The 14,408-nt window shown below is 45.2% G+C and overlaps 1 pseudogene; it reads left to right on the top strand.

Moving 5' to 3' along the window:
• The first annotated feature begins 535 nt into the window (after positions 1-535).
• On the top strand, positions 536-3,210 carry LOC136577343 (sulfotransferase 1A1-like; annotated as a pseudogene).
• Positions 3,211-14,408: the final 11,198 nt, after the last annotated feature.

Below are 14,408 nucleotides of genomic sequence, written 5' to 3'. Positions count from 1 at the left end.
GCCGCATAGAATAATGGTATGTGGGAAAGGTTGCATCACAAGTGATATCTACTACAACACCCACACACACCACTATCATCCCCTTTATTGGCACTCCCAGCCAAAGGAGTGTTGAAGCCTGGCATGCAATCTACACTGGCCTTGGCAGCATGTCATCCCTCCGGGACCAGAGCATGGCGAGTGACACGTCAGCACTTAACCTTCCCAGCTCTTCACGTTAGCCAGGTGCCCAGGGTCACCCCTCTGGAGTGTTGCACAATCTCATCACTGTGGAGCCATTCGGGACACCCTAATGCCGATTGGGTCATTTGAATTCCGCTGTCAAAAGTGGTGTGACTGCTGCTTGCAGTTGTTGTGGATGGTGTCAGAGGCAGTTGGCCCTCGCTGTGTATGGAGCAGGATGGGCTCACCATCCATACAAACCCTGCTGCTGCTGGGCGTCTATGTATGCCATCTAGTGTCAAGGAGTTAAGGTGGTCATACACGTTCAATAGCTTTCTCCCCTCCTGTAGACCCTGATCACCCCCTGCTCCTATACCCAGGGCCATCTCTCTTGCGTAGAGCCTGGTTCATAAATCAATGTGTTCCCTCATCAGGCCGATCACATCTCTATCTCTAGTTCGCCCTCCTTTCATGGCAGAATCAGTAACTTCTTGTCGCCTTTTCTCCCTGCAGATAATTTACGTGGCTCGGAACCCTAAGGATGTATTTGTGTCATATTATCACTCTTATCGCATGTCCTATGTGCACCCAGATACGGGGACGCTTGAAGAATATCCAGAAGATCCTAAAAGGAACAGGTACAAGTAATGTATCCTCTCATTATGCTGGTAGCATAAGGGTTAACTCCTATAGGGGTCTGTAGTAGGGGAACTGGACTGCAGCCTTCTCTGGTGCAAGGAAATGCTTCCTCTACCAAACACATACCAGTTACTAAACCGGTGGTCTGCAGCCTGTGAGACCCCCGCTGTTATAGAATTACGACCCTCAGCAGGCACCTTCTAGATGTCCTGTCCATGCTCATACTTGTCCTTTCTCCCATAGTTGCCTTTGGGCCATGGAGTGACCATGTGAAGTGCTGGTGGAAGATCAGACAGCAGGACGTCCTCTACCTGTTCTACGAGGACCTGTTAGAGGTAGCAATAGATATTTACTCATCCTAGGTATCCATTGTGGATTAGATCCGAGTGCAGAGCACCCTGGAAATGACCAAGATAATGTTCACTTTATATTAGACAGACGGGGGTTAGCCAAATCAGTAGCTATATTGTGCACACCAGGGGCCGATTACGGTTACCAAGGGTCTTGGCCTGTCTGGAAACTGTGGACCCCCAAGGAGTCTAAAGTTCTATAATAATCTGATATTTACTACAGAGACAATACCAGAACCAAGCTCATTCCATAGATACGATAACAGAACCAAGATATCTACATACCAACCTCTAAACAAGAAAAAAAGGACCCACCATGATCACATAGTATCACCATATAGTAACTAATACCACCATAGTGTTACTAAAGTAAGACCACTGCAAAGATCAGTACTGCTAATAGTGAAACTATATAAGAGCCAAATAATACCGCCATACTGTTACTGAGAAAAATACTATACAAAGACCAATATTGCCGCTATATAGTGGTAGATATCTGCTCTAGACAGGCTCTCTGCAGACCATATCAGTAATTACAGTACCGTTACCTCTAATGATAACAGGTTATGTCCTCTCTGACTGGAGTTGTTCACTTTCCCTTTTCTTCTCCATCCGACCCAGAATACCAAGATGACTTTACCAATTCCCCATAATGTCCCCTCTGTGGCCCTGCTTCCTAGTAGTGTCCCTTCTAAGGCCCAGCTTCTTATTAATGCCCAAATTTGTAATATTGCCCCATCTATGGCCCTAATTCCTAGTTGTCCCCACTGTGGCCCCAGTTACTACTAGTGTCCCCTCTGTGGCCCCATCTGCTTATAGTGCCCCTTCTTTGATTCTGCTTACTAAAGTGCCCAGCCACCACCCAATACAGGCTTCAGCCTAACAATCCCACATGCGTTGCGCTGTCTGTTGCTTGATGCTGAGCGCTCTATGTAGAGTTTAACATGTCTCCTCTCTCCCGTCTCCTGCGGTCAGTACAGTGACCCAGGAAGCAGCAATGTTATAGCACCCCTGCTGCACAGTATGAAGGTACATTTAGTCACCGAGTAACCTTTGGTTTCATAGAATTGCACAGTCCCTGTTAGTAGTGATGGGCCGGCCGCTAACGAGCCGGCTCCTGTAAGTAAACGATGGGGGTGGGGGAAGTAGGACTTCATGGAGCGGTGCCACACACCCATAGATGCCGCTCTAAGCCCACATAACCTGCAATGATGACAGTTTTTTTCGCTTTTTGCTGAGCCAGATCATTTAGTTCAACAAGAAGAAGACGCTCACTGTTCAACTAGTCCCAACTGGGGTCGTTGCTGCGCAGAAGAGAATTTCAAGTTATCCACTAACCACATGATAGGGAATAACTGATTAATGGGGGTCTCACCTCAATCTTGAGAACAGGACTCCCATGTCCTGCTCTCCTGTCCTTATGGGGATCGCTTCTCTCCCCGCAGTGACGTCACTCTGAATGCAGCATTGGCTGCTCATGTGCGGTCAGTACTCCATTCACTTCAATGGGGCTGATGGAAATACCCGAGCGAGAAGTGAATGTATCACTGGTATACTTATATGACCAGCGCTTCATTCAGTCTCTTCCTTACTGGGGGGTGCAGTAACATCGCACTGAGGAGGATGGGGGACATGAGACCCATCGATCAGCAAGTTACACTTTGCCCTGTGGATAGGGAATAACTTGAAATTCTTGTACAGCTCCTTTAATGATACTCTACAAATTCTGTGCAACTTTCTTACCCTTGACGTACCCTTGGATGAGGGGTTGAGGCGGTTTTCTAAACTTCTCCATCTGCTTGGTACAGGACTCAAAACGTGAGATCAGGAAGGTGATGAAGTACATGGGGAAGTATCTACCTGAGGATGTTCTGGAGAAGATCCACCAGCGTACAACCTTCAAGACCATGAAGGAAAACCACATGGCCAACTACAGCTCCATCCCGACCCATGTTATGGACCACGAGGTCTCTCCTTTCATGAGGAAAGGTACCGTCTATTTCCGCGTTACTATTAACTACTGATAGCGTGTTACTTATGGTCACTAAATCCTGCACTTCTGCCTTTCTATGATTTTGCGGCGACTGGAAGAACCATCTCACTGTGGCTCACAATGAATTACTTGATGCCTGTTATAAGAGGGAGATGTCTGACACCGACCTGACCTTCCGCTTCGAGGTCTGAGTCAATGACCTGCTGACTGTCTCGCTTCCATTCCCAGTCTCTGCCCGCATTGCACATGGACAGACATCCTAAAGAATACTATTACTGCCCCATGACTTCTTATCACCTTTTCTTCTGTATTTACCCCGTTCCAAAAATAAAGACATTTCATGATTTATAGCAGTGGAGGAATACGTCTTCTGGCAGGTAAATGGCAGCCAATTTGTGTACGGGTCATTACTTAAAGTCTAGGCTGGGGGCGAGGAGGTAACAGTGCTGTCGGGCTTTCGGCACCTTAATGACCCCCACACCTGATTAGGTCTGTAGTGGAGATTACCTTCATCATTAATACACGCACTAGCTGTCTGATGCTGCGTGCGATGTGCACCGTATAGCTTTTTTACTCCTCCTCCTGGCTCCAGTGCTCGGAGTACAGCGAGTACCGGGGAGAGGAGGAGTAACGAAGCTATGCGTGTAACATTGCCAGACTGCTATTGTGTGTATTAATGATGAAGGTAATCTCCACCATGGATCAGATACCAGTTCTGGGGTGATAAAGGGAGTTCTGTTACTAGATGGGGCCACACAGAGGGTCCAATTATTAGGTGGGGCCACTAAGGGTGGATCTACGTAGCGGGATCCCTTTTACTAGATGGGCCTACACAGAGGGTCCAATTATTAGGCGGGACCACAGAGGGTGTCTCATTATAAAGGTGGGTCTACATAGTGGGATCTTTATTACCAAGTGGGGCCACATAGGGGATCCCTATTCCCGAGTGTCAGGAAACTACTGAATGTATGAATATTTAGATTCAATTTCATTTTAATTCCTTCAGTCAGGAGTATACAGTGTGTGATTCTTTCAGACATGACTTCTGAACCATCATTGTTGTGGACCGAGAGCCAAGGCAGATAGTCGTGTCTGGGGAGAGGTATTTATTGGTGTATGCACACACCAGAATCAACATGTTGAGTGTGTAGTTTGAGATATATCTTGTCTTGGGTAGAGAGACGTACAATGGATGGGGGTAAGTGGTGAGTCCCTATTACCTAGTGGGGCCATGCATAGGGGGGTAGTCCCTATTACCCAGTAGGGCCATGCATATGGTGAAGGGGGGTCCCTGTTATCGAGTGGGGCAATACATTGGGGGGGGGGGAGACCCTATTACCGAGTGGGGCCATGCATATGGGAGGGGAAACCCTATTACTGAGTGGGGCAATGCATATGGGAGGGGAGACCATATCACTGAGTAGGGCCATGCGTGGAGGGAGTCCCTATTACGAGTTGGGCTATGCATGGGGGCAGGGAAGTACCTATTACCGAGTGGGGGCATGCATGGGTGGGTGTCCCTATCACCTAGTGGGGCCTACATATAGGGGAGGGAGGGGAGGAGTCCCTATTACCGAGTGGGGCCATGCATATGGGGGGGATGTAAGTCCCTATTACCGAGTTGGGTCATTCAGGGGGTAAGGGGGAAGTCCCTATTATCTAGTGGGGCCATGCATATGGGGGAGAGGGGGGAGGGAGTTCCTTTTACCAAGTTGGGTTTTGCATATGGGGGTGGGGGAGTCCCTAATAATGAGTGGAGCAATGCATACGGAAGAGTCCCTATTACCGAGTGGGGCCATGCATATGGGGGGTGGGGGTGAAGAGTCCCTATTACAGAGTTGGGTCATTAATGGGTGGTAAGGGGGGGGGAGTCCCTATTACTGAATGGAGCCATGCATATGGGGTATCCGTATTACCAAGTGGGGCCATGCATATGAGGGGGGTCCCACACATTTGTTACCTCTAAAGCAGTATCCTAGGGTGTCCGTGTATATGAGGTAATTGTCACATCCATAAAAGGGACTGAGTCTTTATTGAGCCCATGTAAGAAAAGACGTTTCGGTTGCTAACTGCTTTGTTAAGCCAATATGTGGTTTATTTACATTGGGGGGAGTCCCTGTTACCTAGTGAGGCCATGCATGTGGAGGATGGGTGAATCCCTATTACTGAGTGGGGAAATGCATATGGGCGGGGTCCCTATTACCTAGTGGGGAGATGCATATGTGGGAGTCCCTATTACCGAGTGGGACCATGCATATAGGGATGGGGAAGGGGGAGAAAGACCCTATTACTGAGTTTGGTCATTTGAGGGAAGGGGGGGAGTTCCTATTACCAAGTGGGGCCATGAATATTGGGGGGGGGGGGGAAGTCCCTATTACTGAGTGGGGTCATTTGTGGGGGGGGTAAGGAGGGAGTCCCTATTACTGAGTGGGCCATGCATGGGGGGGGGGGTTCCTGTTACAGAGTGGGGCCATGCATATGGGAGTGTCATAATGACCCAGTAGGGGCATGCATATGGGGAGAGGGAGTCCCTATTACGGAGTTGGGTCATTCATGGGGGGTAAGGTGAAAGTCCCTATTCTCTATAGAGAGAAGAAAACCGTATATGGACGATTCCAAGCTGAAATGTCACCTGTGATCACTGGAGGTAACTGCACTGTAATGACTATCACTGTAGAGAGCTGTTAATTGAGTACATTATATGGTGACTGCATTATTTATAGGTAAACTAGAACAGATCCGCTGTACCTAAGCCTGCCACATTATAAGGTGGTTACATAGGGTGAGTTTAATATGTTCTTCTTTCCTGTAGTTCAAAAGCAGCGCATATACATATTTATTCCCCTACCTCATGTTTTGAACAGATGACACAAAGAGTTAAAAGGTATAGAGCAGCCCTATAAAAGGGTCCTAAGCCCCTCCCCCTTTGTGTATTTTAAAAGAAGGTACCAGAAACATTAACTAAAAAAAAACTTGATTGGGAGGGAAGTTAAGTGCTGCTGTTTGGAGTACAGCAACAAAGGCTAGCATAATAAATTCTACCATCTGAAACAGCAGCTCATATATATATATATATATATATATATATATATATTAGTGTGTATGTATATTATAGCACAATTTCTTAAGGGTGGGAAATACCAAAAATTTTATATTGAAGGTCCAACGGAAGATTCTTCCCTTGCTGAGAAGTCTAGTCTATAATGGCAAATGGAGGTATTAAGAGTTCTCCACCATGTCACCCGGCAGATGCTTTCAGTTGGAACTTGAGCACCTCCTGCTCATAAAGTTGCTGTTGGTCTAGTAGATGAACCTGAATTCCATCAGAGGGAAATATTCCTTTCTGCTATAACAAGATCTGGTAGCCACCATCAAGCTATGGTTAATTTTGAGGTCTTATCCCCCTTTTTTGGGCCACTATTGAGCACAAAAGATGATCTGTCCTCCAGAAGACTTCTGTCCGGGCCAGATAGATCCTTAGACTTCTGCTTACATCCAATGTCCAGTGTGATTGTTCTCAGTAAGAGAAACCAGGCAATCTTGTAGATATGATACCTTTTAATGGCTAACAAAAATACATGATGTTACAGCAGGCTTTCGGATGGTTCTGTTATCCACACTTCATCAGGCTAAAATGAAACTGGTTTGGATGGCACACAATTATAACACACAGATGCGGAGGTGAGGGGGAGGGGTGGGAGATACACCTTTTGATCTAAATAAATGTTCACAAACAGAAATTTGAGACTTAAGGCTGACTTGGACACCGATTTTTCCCTCAAATCGCTCAAAGCCATCTTTTGAGCGATAATCGTTCGGTCTAACTGCACTGAGATTGTGCAGTTTTCGTTAACTGATTGCTGATCCTTCAGCAACAACTTATCAGTGATTCACAGCGGGATACAGCTGATACTATTGTTTCAGCTGTATCCCGCTACCTGAAGACAGGCGAGGTATGAAGAACACAGCTGTCCAGCTGCGTTCTTCATACCCCGCTCGGAGCGCTCAGCTGTATAACAGCTCGGCGCTCCAAGCAGAGAACAGCTGGATGCAGAAGACAAGCGATCCGGCTTGTCTTCTGCATCCCCCGCTTGAAGCGCAAGGTGATCGCTCAACGTTTTTTGGTTTTAGTTTATCGCTCAATCTAAACAAAGACACAGATGCTTAATTAGTCCACTGAGCTGCAGAATGTGACAGTTTTATGATGCCTCTTATTTTTACTTAAACTGCACATGGAAAGATGGTAATACTAGCTCTGTAGCACCACCTATTGGATGGCAACATTCCTACAATAAATTTCAGAATTTTTATTAGAAAACCAAAACACAGACAATGGTTGTGAAGAGGACAAAGTCTTGACTTTCTTCAGACCTTTCATATTCTCCACTTATGCAAGAATCTCGGGCTGAGGTTCATTCCATTCTTGAGGGTATCAGACATTGCCATAAATTTATACCCCCAAATTATTCTGTGACGCTGTGACTTGAAGGTGCCCTTCAGTATATCATGTATTTAGCATCAAGTATTTTTGTTGGCCATTAAAAGGTATCATAGCTACAAGATTAACTGGTTTCTCTTAATGAGAACAATCACACTTTGCTCTACTGGCTAACACAGTACCAAACCCCCTTTTTTTCATACATTCAGTGTCTGTAGTGCCTTTCCTTCTCCAAGAATGGTTCAATGTTGGTATGGGAAGGACACTTGGGTTTGAATGAGAGGAGAGTTCTTAGTAGCACCTTGTCTTGGTGAAACAATAGAAAGGGTTCTTTTGCAGCTAGTGCTTGCAATTCACTCATCCTCTTGGCCGATGTAATTGATACTAAGAATACAACCTTTCTGTAAGAGATGATAACTCTGCTTTTGCAATGGCTCAGAGTGGTTCATGCAATCTTCTTAGTACCAACGGCAGGTCCTGTTTTGAAAAAAAGATTGGTTGTGGATTGACAAAGCTTTTGGATGGCCACCAGAAACCCTTTTTTTTTACCATGGGTGCTTGGCAAGAGATCTTCCAAAGAAAGCTGATAAAGTCGAGCCCTGAACCCTAATAGTATTAAGTCTAAGCCCTTTTTCAAATACATCCTATTAAGAATTGTAACAGGCTTGCTATTGAGGGTTGTTCTGCTGAAAGCCTTCTTTGGTCACACCATATTTAAAGGTGGACACCATAATGGAGTAGGCCTTATTTTTTGCAACACCTCTGGCAGCCATCAAGGTTGAGACTACTGAGTCTGACTGGCCTAGGTTTCCCTATTAGGGGCCCGTCAATCTCCATGTCGTCAGGCTGAATATATTAATGTCCTTGGACAACAATCTGTTCTGGTACACCATGTGCGGTCTAAGCGGAAGACTCCATTAGGTTTCTTGTCTCATCCTCAAGAGCAGGGGAAACCACGCTCTTCACGGCCAAAATGGTATGACGGCAAACACTGGGGCTTGGTCTTGCCTGTCCTATGCCAGGACTCTTGAGACCATCGGCACAAGAGGCAACACAGAAGCCAGCTGAAAGTTCCGCACGATGGAAAAGGCATCTAGCAAGTACGGTTTCTCCCGGTGATAGAGTTAAATTTCTCAAGCTTAGTGTTGGCCCTCATTCAACAGCTGGTGGGCAGATGGGATCAGCCCAAAATTGACCTGACAGCAAACACTTTTGGGTATAGTGCCTATTTATCTGGAATCAGTTGAAACCAGCTTAGATAATCAACCCATATGTTCAGCTTTTCCCGAATGTGGACCATTTCTGTAGGACCCTGAAGTGCCATATAGTCCATGAAACAGCCTGTTAGTTGCAGACATCATCCCTGGACCTGTCATCACCTACCGAAATGAGACTTGACCCGGTATCAACAATGCCTGTACCTGTGAGTTCAGGCTTTTAAATCTTCTCAATGTGATCAAAAGGAAATTGCAACTCTGTTAGCTCCTCACCTCTGAAGAGGAGCAGCCAACTTCATTTACTGACTTGAAAATCTCTTTCAGAGGGGCAGGAAGTTGGACTTTTACCTCATCGGCACTCTTGAGAAGATCCCTGGTCTTGCAAGTTCTCGCGTAGCTCCCTCATGGATGTGCGAACAAGGTCCTTTACCCAGGACATCATCCCCTGATAGGTGGTAGAGGAAACTAGTGCTGACTCCCAATTTAGAAAGTCCCCTAAGGAGAAGGATAGGATTATAGATTAAAATCTCTTACCTTCAATACTAAGGAAGGTTGGGCAAAAAAGAAAAAAACCTTTACTGCAAAGCCAATCTCGACAGCCATCTGGAAGTGGTATTACACAATTCTTACAAGATGCATGATGTCTTTTTGAAGTCCTCACTAGATATAATTCTACAAAAGAATCACTGATCAGCAATAGGCAGAGAGAGAAGGATGCTTACCTTGCACACATCCTATGGTTTAAATAGCTCCCCCCCCCCCCCATTAATTGGGATGCAGGCTCTACAGCACAGCGTTCTGCCCCAGTGTTGGCACAATGTGCCCATAAAAAGACCAAACACAGCACATAGAATGCAGAACAATGAATCCCTGTCTGATTAGGAAGCCTAATGTGCTTCTCCCATTATAGTGCACCACTTTCCAAGTTGGCAATGAGGCAAAAAAGGTACCTTTTTAACAGTGCGACTTTTAGCAAGAAAGCCACTGCTGCTTCACCCATAGACTCACTAGCAGGGACACTGACAATTTACTTTTTGCTTATCTGATCACTGCTGTCCAGCTTTAGCAAGATGGCTATGACAGCTCCACAGTCCAATATAGCACAGCTTCGATGTAGAACCATAATGGAATTATCAGCATAGCTGGATATATCAGCGCCGGCTTGTCATCCTCAGCTCTAGTAAAAACACTGTAATGCCCTTTACGTGGGCCGAGAATCTCACAATTCTCGTTTGTCCCATGGTACGAGCTGTTGACGAGATCACCAGCTCACTCGCACTAGCGTCGCTCGGGCGCTCATCATTCAGTGTTTAAACTGCCCGACCGACACACCGCCTGGCGTTGATTTTCATGTCAGCTGAAACTCAATGACAAACAAAAACCACACAATGCTCGTTCGCGTCCAGTCGTTGGCTCATGTTTAACCCTTTCAAATCCAATTTCCCTGCAACCTGCAAATTCCACAGCGCTTATATATTTTGGGTGGGAAATAGCGTTGTGGATTCCTTGGAGTTACTCAACAGAGATGCATAGAAATGATGGCATGATGATTTTATTAGCACTTTTTTGAAAATTAAACGTGAGTTATGAGATTTTCACGTTGGGAAACTAATTTATAATAATCCTGTAAATATATGTATATTGATATAACATATCCGGCGTCCAGGCGGCAGGCAGACTAATGCGTGGGAGACCGCGGGTAATAAAGATGGATGTTACGGGTGGCTCTGTGAACTCTGCCTACACTGGTGGCAAAACGGCCCAGCTCAGCCGCGCAGTGGAACAGGGATAATAACTTTTAGCAATTAAGTTAACGGTTGTGTCACGGTGACGCCAGTACCTTTTGGGGGGTGAACTTCAGTAGATGGTAATGAAATAATTGAGACAAGTCCACTGTAGCTTAGTTGCAAACTGAAGGTACACAGTTTACTCAGCAATGTGTTAAATAACAAAGAAATTACACAGTCCACTGTGATGCAGGGTTAAGTTCAGCATTCAAATAACGTTCTTCCAGTACATCAACATCACAAGCAACTTTATTTTCAACACTGTCGCTCTCTTTTTGTTTAAGTTTACTCAAGACAGAATCCCATCAGTAAGTTATCTGAGCGTTGTGTCCAAAGGATTGCTTTACAGACATTTGTAGTTATGGAGAATGGGGTTACTTGTATTTTCCCTGACTTTAGATTTAGCAGGGCCTCGTATCACTCACTGTTGTGTCAGGGAAATTCTGCGTACAGCACCAATCAGGCCCACCCCAATGCCCCGCTGCCGGCGGTAAAGAAGAGACACCAAACACGGAGGTCTGGTTTAGTTCCTCACACGGGGACATAACTGCACACTTTATTACAGATTACATGGGATCTTATACCCTTTGGTCTCATCACTAGGAATGGATGATGGTCTCATTGGCTCAAATTCACCGCATAACCATATATGTAAAGTCCGGATTTCCGCCTGAGACAGTGAAAGCTATATACGTAGTTGAACAGTCGTTATCCAGATACGGCGCTTCTGGGAAAACAGCCAAGCACACGGCCTTCGTATCCGGTTCTTCCTTGCGGTGTTTAAGATACATTTGGTCTTCGCCTTGCAAGGCTTTTGGAATATCTGATGTAAGGCGACAGATTAAGTTTTTCTCATTTGGAATTGAATAGAACTTACATATAAGTATAAAAGCATAAAAAACATATGGCAATATATACATATATCCTCACAAACCCCCCTAAAAACTTAATATGGAGATCAAGCACCAGGCCTTGCACTCTTCCTCGGTCGCCTCTCCCTTGCGTCAGGGTTTTCCCACTGCCCGTAAGGCCCTACTCCTAGGAGGGGGGATCCCTACTCACCTCAGAAGGAGGCCATGGATTCCCTGGGCTCATTTCCGGGCATCCATACCCTCTATCTTTACAAGTTAACACCCCACAGGGTGCGCCCTCGCCGGAACCTAAGGTCTTCTGCACTATCCCTAGGAAATGGGAATTCCACTGACAATCCATCTTAGAAGATCGGGGCAGGCGCAGTACTAGTACATTTCTCCATTCTTCTGGTAACGTACGTGGTTGGCACTATCGGAACTGGCTCTTCATCTTTTTCAAACAAGGGAAATGTTGGTGTCACATTGTCCAGTCCCTTACTCATACTCTTTTTGATCAAAGGGATAATACATGTACAGGAAGTTACATACCCCACCTCTTTCTGCTAAAATCATATCCAGGGCCACTCTATTTTGGAACGCCATGGATGCAGTGGGCCCTAACTGGTCAGCTAACCCTTGCAAAGCATCTCTGGTGTAGTTTACAAACCTCTGCTGATTGTAATAGATATAATTCATCCAATCTACATTGTTATTAACAGTGACAATAGCAAATAAGGACTCATAACCTGCTTTAACCTGATCTCTAGAATTAAATTCATCTGGCACCCCCCTTGGCACTCCTATAGCATCTATGTATACATGTGGATCAAAGTTACCACCTGGAGCGTCAACTTCTCTCTTAGCACGATGCAGTGTTGGATTCTCACCCTCAGTGTAGTCTTCATATTGCACATTTGATTGTATTAATTTGTTCTGATCTCTGAAACACGAGGCTAGTGTACAGTAGTCAAAGGTGTGTGTGGCTATGTGTGTGTTAGAGGAATTGAACCACATTATAGCATATAAAGGATATGCAGGATCATGAGTTCTTTCAGTGCGAAGTGTGGATCCAAGTGGGCTTTCCTTCGAGCTTGACTGCAGTTGGGGTGGTGAGCAACATCTGGTAAGGACCTTCAAACCGGATTTCTGTCTCAAACTTTTTCACCTAGACCCTGTCACCTGGTTTCAGATTGTGACACTCATCTGTAGGACCTGGGAGAAAAGCAGAGACTGCAGAATGCGTTATTGACAATTCCTTGGAGAGGCCTATGACAAAATTAACAAGAATCATTCCCCAAGCTCAGCTACTCTGGCATGTACCCTCCTGGGAAAGAACTAATGGAAGACACTCAATTCAAGATTTGCCCATTTCCTCCATTGCCTTTTGTATCTACTTTCCCACTACTCCGTGGATGGTAGGGTGTGTGAAAAGCCTGGGATATACCTAAAGCAGACGTGATGTATTGCATTATTTCACCTGTGAAGTGTGTACCTTTGTTTGACTCAATCACTTCCGGTGCCCCATATCTGCAGATTACCACGTTCATGAGCTTCTGAGCGGTTACCTGCTTATTTACTTTGGTAACAGGGTAGGTCTTTCCAACCTGAAAAGAAATCAACAACAACAAGCACATATTCATACTTCCCAACAAGTGGGAGCTGAATGTAGCCAATTTGCAATCCCTGAAATGGGTAGAGTGGCCCCGGCAAGTGTTACGTGGCAAATTTTACTTCTGCCCTGTTGCTTACGGCAAAGATCATGCAAAATTGGACAAATGATGCAGCAGCTACAGAAAACCCAGGAGCCACCCATCCTCGTTCAAGCGTCAACATCATTGCTGCTTTGAGAGGTGCGTCTTTCCGTGCGTCAGCTGGGCCATCATGGGGCACAGGGACCGTGGTAGGAAAGTTCTGTTGACTGTTCACCATACGCCGTCCTGTTTCCGCTGCTCCCATATTTAGTCCATTTGTCTTTTTCTTCCTTTCTAGCTTGTAACTGTAAAGTCTTTAGCATATTAAAGTCCAAGTTTTTATCAAAGTCCAAAGTTTTTAGTCAATGTCCAAAGTTTTTATCAAAGTCCAAAGTTTAGTCAAAGTCCAAAGTTATTGTTAAATTCTTCTTTTCTTCCACAGCTTCAGGGCCGCTGCTTTTGCTGTGTGGTCTGTGATGGCGTTGCCTCTTCCTTCTTTGGTGTAGGAATTGGTGTGAGCTTTCCACTTTGTTAGGCAGAAGTAGGGCCTCCGTAAGACTCTGCACCGATGCACCATTCTTAATTGGCTGTCCTTTTGAGGTAAAAAACTGTCTGGCCTTCCATGTTGGGCCGTAATCATGAGCTATGCCAAATGAATACCGGGAGTCAGTGTAAATGTTTGCTGTCTTATCTTCTTCCACTCTACATGCCTCAGTGAGGGCCTTCAGTTCCGCTTCTTGTGCTGAGACATGCGGAGGCAGAGCTTCTGCTTTTAGGACATCTTGTTGTGTGACCACTGCATATCCAGTGTGGAGTCGTCAATCACCCTGGGACCATCTATAAAAAACAACTCAAAATATGCATTGTTAACTAGGGGCTTCAGTAACTTTTTAAAACTTAAATTTTCTTGTTGCATCAATGCTAGACAATCATGCTGATATTCTATTTCAAATAGATCAGAACCTTGTTGGGAAAAAATTTAAAAATGGCTGATTTGCAATACCTAGATCACCTATGCCTTCTCCTCCCCCTTTTGAACCAGGGTACTCAATTGGAAGAAGAGTAGCCGGGTTCAAGGTAGTACAACATTGGAAAAATATTTGATGGATGCAGATAAGGCCTGTAAGATGTTAGCACCAATAACAGAGACATGAGTTACATCGGGGCAGAATAATCTACAAACATCTATCCATATTTGAAATGTGATATCCTTTAAGTGAATTAATTATTAATCTCATCCTGCCTGCAATGTCTTATCAAATTTGAGAGAGAAAAAAAAC

The sequence above is a fragment of the Eleutherodactylus coqui genome, chromosome 8, assembly GCF_035609145.1.
Source record: "Eleutherodactylus coqui strain aEleCoq1 chromosome 8, aEleCoq1.hap1, whole genome shotgun sequence".
Classification (NCBI taxonomy): Eukaryota; Metazoa; Chordata; class Amphibia; order Anura; family Eleutherodactylidae; genus Eleutherodactylus; species Eleutherodactylus coqui.
Note: the sequence above shows the minus strand (reverse complement) of the source record. Positions and strands in the feature narration are given on the sequence as shown.